At 39.8% G+C, this 9,871-nt stretch overlaps 1 pseudogene; it reads left to right on the top strand.

The window, feature by feature from the left end:
- Positions 1 to 1,924: 1,924 nt before the first annotated feature.
- LOC137501830 (uncharacterized) lies at positions 1,925 to 3,353 on the top strand (annotated as a pseudogene).
- Positions 3,354 to 9,871: the final 6,518 nt, after the last annotated feature.

Below are 9,871 nucleotides of genomic sequence, written 5' to 3'. Positions count from 1 at the left end.
TTTTAGGAATAATATAAGGTGTTCTGATGTCAACTCTTAAGTGTTAATTCAGGATTCTGAGGTGTATTCATGGCCCATTATGACGTCGAAAAATAAGTCTGTAGTACAGGTTTCGATACCCTTCTATTATTTAACTTTGAAGTTGAGGGTTCGATTCCCTCTCCCTAACTTTGTTCTGGAAGGTCCTGCTTCTTCCTTTTTTTGAACAAAGTCAGGTTCTATTTTCCCTCTGCTTGGGAACTTTTGATCTCAGTAATATCAAAGACACTGCATACTTCAAAGACGTTTTGGACGTCTGAAGTCTTGAAATGTCGTTTGTAAAGTTGGAGCCCTTTTCTCCCCGGTTGTGCAGTATGCTAGTCTGTTATTCTATTTTAAAAATGTATTTCTTGTTATTTTTATTGTTGTTAAAAATTATCTACCAAAGAAAAGAGTTTTCAGTAAATATACCTTTAAGAATTTAATGTCTTGAACATGCTTCCTCCAGCCATTTCTCCCTCAGGTTCCTTTCTTCCTCTGACCCACGAAATTAATGTAACTGTATTCATCACCAGCGAACGGCTGAAGAGGATCTTAAGTGACATCACATCTCAACTTACATGAAATGTCGTGGACAGAGTGGATTAAATGCATCGAAGGTCCTGAAACCACAGCTGACAATGTCGCAATCGCTTGGTAGCCCAAGACTCGTCAGAAATGTAGCGTTACGAGTTAGTTTGTCTCTTTTCCGACATATAGTTGTATGAGTTATAAAAGAATTAAGCAGAGACAAGAAAAAAATAATGCGGTTTGTAAAAGCACACGCTGAAGAATGGACGTAGGGAGATAGATCTAAATGTTCAGTGTTGGAGAACTAGACAATGTTGGCTGTACTAAATCCGGGAGTATGGTAGTGGGACACCTGTACTTATAACGCGAGCCACTGGATTATTTTGAGGGGAAAAACGTGACGGCATTAAGCCTCCTCAACGAGGTGTGAGGGAGGGTAACAGTAGAGGCGTCCGGAGGGAAAGCCCACTAGCACTGTTTGTTTATCCTCGAGAGGACATGATATTTCGCCGATGAATTTTAGTTTGGACTTGCACTACCTTCTAAACTCCACTTCCTCCCTTGCATTTCACTCCTTCCCTCACGCATATTTTGTATCTTGATAACACATGTATTTGTAATCACATCATTGTATTTACCATTTGTAAATCTGTTACTAAAGCTCTAGATAACCTACACATCCTTAATCTCATCTCCTAACTTATTCATTCATACTTAGGCATACTTAGGCACAATTCCCCTCCCATCTCCTATATATTCACATCCTTTACCCACCTCCTTCTTCCGTCACATCTCCCCAACCAGCCCGCATCTCTTGACCAGAGAGAGGGCGTTACCCTCTAGGTGGCCTGCTCCACCCCTTCAGGGTAGGGAATGAAAGCATTGTTAGTTAGTTAGTTTTGATTTTGTGTCATTTTGTTTAATTTTCTTCTACCATTCGTCTTTGATGGTGGAGAATAGGTTACCTAGGAGAATAACTGACCCTGTCGTGGACGGTGCAGAAGTAAGGGAGACCAAGACGACGATGGTTATACTAAATTTCTAGCGTTTTAAAGATAAGAGTTATGGAAGTACACGAAGCCAGAGAGCTAGTTACAAATAGAAGATTAGTAAATTCACAGACATTTGCAGACTGAACGCTGAAAGGCATAACCATATTTGAAAATGAAGGAGAAATCCAGAAAGGTGTAAGGCGAGGTTTCAGTTTGCCCCCCTACTTTTCAATGTTTATATAGAACAGGCAGCAAAGGGAATCAAAGAGGAATTTGGAAAGGGAATCGCAATCCAAAGAGACGAAATGAAAACCCTGAGATTTGCTTATGATATTGTTATTTTATCTGAGAGTGAAGAAGATCTGGAAAAATTACGGAATAGCATGGACAGAGTGTTGGGTAAGGAGTACAAGTTGAAGATAAATAAGTCCAAAACGAAACTAATGGAGTGCTGTCGAAAAAATTCAGGTGATGCAGGAAATATTAGATTAGGAAATGAAGTCTTGCTGGAAGTAGATGTATATTGTTACTTGGGTAGTAAAATAACTAACGATGACAGAAGTAAGGAGGACATAAAATGCAGACTAGCACAAGCAAAGAAGGTCTTTCATCAGAAAAGAAATTTACCCACTTCGAATATCGATATAGGAATTAGAAAGACGATTTTGAAGACCTTCGATTGGAGCGTGGCATTGCCTGGAAGTGAAACATGTACGATAACTAGCTCAGAAAGAAAGAGAATAGAAGCTTTCGGAATATGATTCTACAGAAGAATGCTGAAGATGAGATGGATAGATCGAATCACTAATGAAGATATACTGAATCGAATTGTTGAGAGGAGATCGATTTGGCTAAATTTGACCAGAAGGAGAGACAGAATGATAGGACACATCTTAAGACACCAAGGACTTGTGCGGTTGGTTTTTGAAGGAAGTATAAGCGATAAGAACGGTAGGGGTAGACCAAGATATCTACAGTGGACGCAGCTTATTATGATCACTCTGGGACGCAGATAATTTGATAACATTAACCGATTGATAACAGTGGCCGAAAAATAAAAATTCATAGGTAGCCTGCTGTATGTATTCATACCTAATGCACTACAATGAAACAGATACCGGTACACAGCACTGCAATACAGTTAACAATTTTCAGCTACGTAAAATAGTGTCTAATTGTTGCTTGCTTCTGGTTGTCTCTCCACTAATGAATCACATTCATAGTGTTTCTGGAAGTCCACTAACCTACGCTGAACACCTCGTCGCAAGACACCTAGCGCCTGTCGCATTTCAGCATTCGTTGGTGTTCAGGAAGTTTTCGCAACATCGTCGGCTTCACCTCCTACATCTAATGTTGCGGCAGTAACTGCCATCTTCTGTGTGTTTCGCATCAGTAATGATGCAATTCACCTTCCGTTAAGCCTGTTCCTCAACTTCTGGTAACTCTCTTAAAAGTCCCCCATGCCGGAAACAGTTCGTCACTGTATGTGCTGACACATTGTCCCATGAGATGGCTAGAAGATGCAGGGCATTGAGAACGCTGGTCCTTGAAAACAAATGGGGTAACATAAACCGAACTCATGATCACAATAAACGGAAGATGTTCAATGTCTCAGTATTTGTCTGTATGGGACTTCATAAAAGCATTATACAATACGGTTGATAACATTATTTGTGATTCCAATAAACGGCGTCCACTGTATATGCCTATCAGTTTAGAGCAGATGTAGGATGCAGCAGTTAGGTAGAAATGAAAATGTTACCACAGGATAGGGTGGCATGGAGTCCTGCATCAAAGCAGTCTATGGACTGATGACTCAAACAGCAACAATGACGATATAAATCAGGGCCTCTCAACCGCCCATAATCTCAGGCGTGCAAACCGAGGCCAAGGCGTTCTGTGCACTGTAAATTGGTCGGACTCGGCTCGGTTCGGACCAGCGTTTTGTCTCGGGGCGACTCGGCTAAGGTCGGCTCCACTGTGCTCGGATCGTGCAGTGCTGCGGAGATATGGACAGACAGGCGGAGCGAGCGAGACATGCATAGGGAAATAGAGAGACAGCACTATTGCTCAAGATCGAGGATGAGTCCGTACTCGGTCAACCTAGCGAAGTCGTCCTTTGCATGCGCCCTGAGAGACCCTGATATAAGTCCTCCTTTACCCTTACCCAGCTCCTGTCGGGTCGTCCTCTCCCATTCCACCATTCTTCTTCCATCATTTTGTCGAACTCCAGCTTTTTATTCTTCTTCTTCTTCTTCCTCTTGCACTCCTCTTTATTGGATCGATCCATTTGTTCTAGGCGTCCCTCTCGCTCCCCTTCGATCGAACATCATCTTCATAATGTGTTTCGGTATCCACTTGTGTTCCGTCCTATTTACATGTCCAAACGACCTTCCCTGATTTAAGTTTTCCATTTCGACCTCCTTTCTCATAACATCTTTCATTAATATGTCTTTCCTTTCATACTTCTTAGGTAATGCACTTCATTTCACTGGCGTGAATTCTCCCTACTTGTCATTGTGCACTTCTCAGCCGGATAGGCATGACGATGTACTGATATCGAGAGGGGAAAGGCAAGGAAAGGGCACTGTGATAATTCGAAGTCAGAGTCTGGAAATTGTGGACAGCTTTAAATAGCTAGGAAGTGAATTAATGCAAAATGCTCGAGTTGACATGGAGATGGTACAGCAGGGTAATGCATTCTACCAAAGTGTAGCAAAACTTGTTTGGAGCAATGAAGTACCAAGAAAATGTAAAGGGATAATGTGCAAAATGTACTCTGTACCCATACTGAGTTAAGCAGCTGAGAGCTGGACTTGAAGTGGAATTGAAGTCAGTGAGATGATATTCCTAAGAAGTATGATAGGAAAAACAACGAAAGACAGAGTGAGAAATGAAGATGTTAGGAAGGTGGTTGGGATAGGAAAGCTAAATGAGAGAGTTGAAAAGAATGAACTAATGTGGTTTGGACATGTAAAGAGAGTAAAAGAGAATAGAATTCCAAGACAGATGATGGAGGCAAAGTGCGAGGACACGAGAGAAAGAGGAAAACCTAGAACAAGGTGGACTGAATCAGTAAACAGCGGCGTAAGAAGACGAAATTTAGAGTGGAACAAGATCGTGGAAGAGGAATGGTGGAAGGAAAGAGGAAGATGGAGAAGTGCCGTAAGTACTCCGAACCAGCGGGAGCTGGATAAGGGGTGATGATGATGATAATGATGGCGATGATGTCCTCTTTTCAACAACATGACAAGCGTCGGGCCGGATTTTCCATTAACTTGAGGAAAGTCACCTTTTATAAACGATTCAAAATTCACGCGGTGTTTAGTTATTAACTTCACCGCCACACATTTCAACTGTTGTTTGGTTCCGTTTCCATTCTAGCTCAGCGTTCTTTACAGGTAGTGTCTGTGTATTAACTGAGTTCTGAAAGTTTTGCTAAGCATTATTTTACCGTAAATACGAAAATTATTTGCATTCCAAGTCATAATGCAAACGCAGAGCGAATTGCTTCATTCACAGTGGACCAAGGACAGAAACAGGTGAGACTGTGGAGGTGAAGTGTGTTTGCAGTTTAACTTCAGACATTTCAGTTGCATCCAGTTTCACCACTATTTCTTGGAGAACAAAACACTTTGACAGGATATTTCATCTTAAGAAACGTACGAGTTGGGCGTGATACGTCAATGGTCTTTGATGAAAGAGAAGCCAATAAAAGTAATTAAGGAGCAGTAGACTGCGTGTTCTTTCCTTAGGTTGGTGGCATTGCATCCGGACATAAGTATAAGAACAGATAAACCGGCTTCTTTATGGACACTAGGTACTCCTGAACATGTGAATTATGTACATTAGCAGGCATCAATGTACTAAGCTTTTTCAATTTTTGCTGAGGTGGTACTTGGGGTTATGAAACTTGGAAAATAAATAGAAATTAAAAATAAAAATCAGGGAAAAAGTAATCTTGGTTCATTCAGGAATCATTACGGTATCTCTGTTCTTTCTCAATCAAATGCTCTGTAAACCTTTACGCATACTGATAATGGATAATATCAGCTTAGCAGGCTTTTTGTATCATTAGAATTGCAATAGAATCTAAGAAATATATCATTCCCTCTCAACTTATCTTTACATTTTGTGAATGGTTTCTTTTCTTCTCTCATCCTGTTACTAAATTTTGAAAATTATTTTAGGTTAACTTTCAAGAACTCCATTATATAAGTTCATGTAGAAAATATTGGCCCTCTAGCTCCAATAGTTTCAGAGTTATAGGTATGAATGGTTACGGGAAAGAGCTGGCAAAGATAACAGTAACATTTTTTCGTAGCTACCTTTAGAAAATACAAACTCCGTAATCTACATCTTTTTGCGATTCTTGTTCTTTGCTTATCCTCTTCAGACTCCTTTTTCTGTTCTTGGCCTCCTTCGTCATCAGTTCAGAGAACTTTTCTGCTTCCCATACACGCATCTTGTCAATACTAAAAGAGAGAATTTTCCATGTTGGGTCCACATTTCATTCCCAAGTCTTCAAGACATTGATCCTACGTGTTTTATCACCATTGAAGCAGATCGCTGCATCAAAAACACCCATCTTGAGAGTATCTAGTCCTACAAAAACATTATTCGGTGTCATCTCCCAAATACAGTGATTGAAACTTTCATTGAGATTCTGAGTGCCCCCATGTAAGCATTTGGCTAGGAGTTTTACATCGATCATATCCCTTTAAACTGGTTTAATGACAAGCATTACTGCTCATGAAGGGAATGTGTATGATACCAGTGTATTTTGGTATCCAGAACACGAGTCACTGCCCTTCGGACAGAGTTCATGAACTCGCTGATTATCTGTGGAGACATTTCACATGGGTGTGGCACATGATACAGCATTTTTAAATAGCCAATGAAAAGTATTACAGGTGTCAAAGCTCCAATAAATTATATCTATTTGGATTCAGAAAACACTGCAAAATGTTATGAGACCAAAATAAAAATCTATTTTTTCGTCATATAAGAGTAGCCTACCCGGTATCCTTAAACTTGCCGGCACGTGATAAGAGCACTTAGGGGACAAAATTCCAGCACCACGGGGTCTATGAAAACAGCAAAAGTAGTTATCTGGACCTAAAACCAATAAGAGTATATTTAAAACTCAATTCGTGTTTCAATTAATGCCTTGGGAAGCTCCTTACGTAAGTATTTTGGTGCAATACCCTATAAAACCACACCTATCATATCCTTCACCCAACATTTGAGCGTGATGAAGCATGTTGGCTTTTGTCGACTCTCAGAGGAATCTCATTTGTATTCGTCCATCATTGCAGATAAATCATAGTGCACTCCTCATGCTAACATCAAACGTCCAGCCACGCTGTAATCATGCGGTCTGTTTCTTTCAATGTAGAGTGTTTGTAGAGGACTCGCATCATTGACTGCACGATCAATAGTGTGGTTTGGACCGCATAACTCACGATCAGCGTCAATAGAAGGTAAACCCCTTTTTCAATTTCTGTTGACGGACTACTGAGCTTTTACCACCACAGGATTACACACAGCCAGTCAGTATGGTGTGTCTCAATGCGTATGTAACATAGCTGCTAAATTAGCTATTCTTGTGGGGATTCACGAGCAAGAATTAAAGTGCTTAATAAAGCAAAATTAACTGTGAATTACAAAGTCACTAAATATGAATCGTGAACTACAAAATATGAATCACACAAACACTCATTATCAATGTTAAGCTCCACATATTTGTCTCACTTACTAAATTCTTAAATTTACCAGTGCATCTGTTTCATTTAGTAACCTGAAGTAGTTCATACTGATATTAAGTTAGATAATTATTACAGAGCAACACTTCCTCAATCTAGAGGCACCAGTGTATATCGTGGGTGATTTCTGACAATGGAGTATAGTTACGAAAATGTTGTGGACTTTGAGATGGGAAGATTTGAAAGTAAGGAGACGAGATTGTGGTATGTTTCGAGCTGTCGATGGAGAGATGGTATGGAAGGAATAAGCTTGAGTAGAGCTTTTAAAAGTAGGAAAGATCATCACATTTTATTCATTTCAAAAGAGGCACCTGAGCCAAGACCCATAATGGTGCACAACAATTGGCAACAGAGATGAGCACTGAGAACGTAAGCTTCAAGACTGTAAAATCAGTTATAATATTAAAGTATCATAGTGATAGAAACCAAATATGAACAGCAATACTAGACTAAATCAGTAATCTATGGGCTTAAAATGTTTACGTTTAGAAAATTAACAAGCTCGGTTTTAAAGATTGGTTATTTAAGTGGCTTCTCGAATGTGCTCAGGAAGGCTGTTGAAGACCTTCGCAGAGTAATGCCATAAATAATTAGTGCCATACTTAGAAGACTTTGATGATTTAGAGTGAATTTTAGTAGATTCTCTTGTACTGTATATCAGAATTCAAGTTGTAAAGTGTGTTCAAATGAGCTTGTCCATTTTTCAATTTGTACAACATAATAGTTGAAGCTCTTTTACGAAGACCATCTAGTGACAGCAGATTACAATACTGGTAGACCTGTATGGTTGGTGTTAAGGTGGGTGAGTTGAAGATTACTTCCAGTGCTCTTTTCTGCAAGAGACTGATCTTTTCAAATTGTTCTTTACTGCAACATTCCCAGGTATGAATACAGGTGGCTTTCAATAAGTGCGTGGTAAATACTCTTCAGCACTCCACAAGAAACTTTGTATTTTAATCGGCTGATTGCACCAATAGCAGGAGTTATTCTATCACACAGCATTGTGATGTGATTCTCGCACGTTAGCGATTCATCTATGCTAAGTCCTAGAAATTTGGTAGCTTCAATTCGAGGTGTCACTTGATCGTAGGAAGTTAAATTGATGTCCAGTGGAAATGTATATAACGGTTTGTGAAATATGATATAGTTAGTTTTTGTTAAAGCTATTTATTCGAGGTGTCGACCTGAGAATGTGTTTTGTCCCTACTTTTTACCATATGTTATGAACCTGCATGTATTTGGAAATTACGGAAGTGTAACGTGTTGAATGTGAGGAAAGGAACATTAAAGACGACACAAAAACCCAAGCCCCAGGCCAGGGATATTAACAATGTACACTTATAAAACCCTGACCCCGCCGGGAATCGAATCCGAGGCCGCCGGGTGACAGGCGGACCCGTTGCCCCCTACATTGCGGCGTCGGACATACAGTCAGTACGATTAATTCTTAGTCGGTTGATAGTAAGCCAGGTCCGAATTAAAGATAGGTCATGTTGCATCTTTTCTTCAAGATTATATTTATACAATTCCCTGTGTAAAAATATTTGTGTCGCCAGCAAATAACGACAAACAGCGGCAAGGTAAAGTTGGAATTGAAGAGGACAAATTGGAGAAAATACTCATTATTAGACAAAGAGTAGAGGATTGAAATAAATTTATCAGGGGAAAGTTCGAAGAATGTCCACGCTCTTTGAAAATTTTTAAGAAACAAAGCTAGGTAAACAATTAATACGGAATCTTCCACCTGGGCGACCACTATAAATACAGATCATTGATTGATTGATTGATTGATTGATTGATTGATTGATTGATTGATTGATTGATTGATTGATTGATTGATTGATTGATTGATTGATTGATTGCCTGAACGACCTAGTATACGTAATACCAACGAATAGTGTGTAACGGAAAAATAAACGAAAGTCTATTGAATGTTAAAGAAAATCACCAAAGATGGTTTTTTTAAATACTTATTGACGTATTCAAGTCAGAAATTGCAATGTCGATAATCAAAGATGTTGGCAGGGGAACTCAACGAATTTTCGGGGTATCGTGCCCCTACTCTCGATTAGCAAGCTTCTGACTTCGCTCTTTTAAGTTGTATGCTTACTAGTGATGGGCTGCGAGTGGACTCGCGAAGAATCGAGTCTGGGAACGTAAAACTCGAGGTACTGGAGTCCGGACTCGAGGCCGAGGACGCTGCAGCGTTATCTGCGAGCTGTGTATGGAAACAACACGATACATGATATTGTAGGTAGACCAAGGACAAGTATTGCTTCCGTTTCCCAATAATGCACAATGATACAATGTACAAACTAATGTTGCGATGCGGTAATGAACATCACTTTAAAGAAGTATGTACACAGTCACCCTTTGAAACAGTCGTTAATCCCGAATCATACATACAGTACCTTACCGAAAAAGTAAGTGATATATTATACGGCGGGACAAAATACCGGAGGTGGAAACAATATAATTGTGTTATTCTTGGATACCTCACCAAATGCGCAGAGCATTCCTTCAATCAATTAAACGTTGTGGAGTTGAACTAGCGCATGCGTTGTT

This window comes from Anabrus simplex, chromosome 1 (assembly GCF_040414725.1).
Source record: "Anabrus simplex isolate iqAnaSimp1 chromosome 1, ASM4041472v1, whole genome shotgun sequence".
Classification (NCBI taxonomy): domain Eukaryota; kingdom Metazoa; phylum Arthropoda; class Insecta; order Orthoptera; family Tettigoniidae; genus Anabrus; species Anabrus simplex.
Note: the sequence above shows the minus strand (reverse complement) of the source record. Positions and strands in the feature narration are given on the sequence as shown.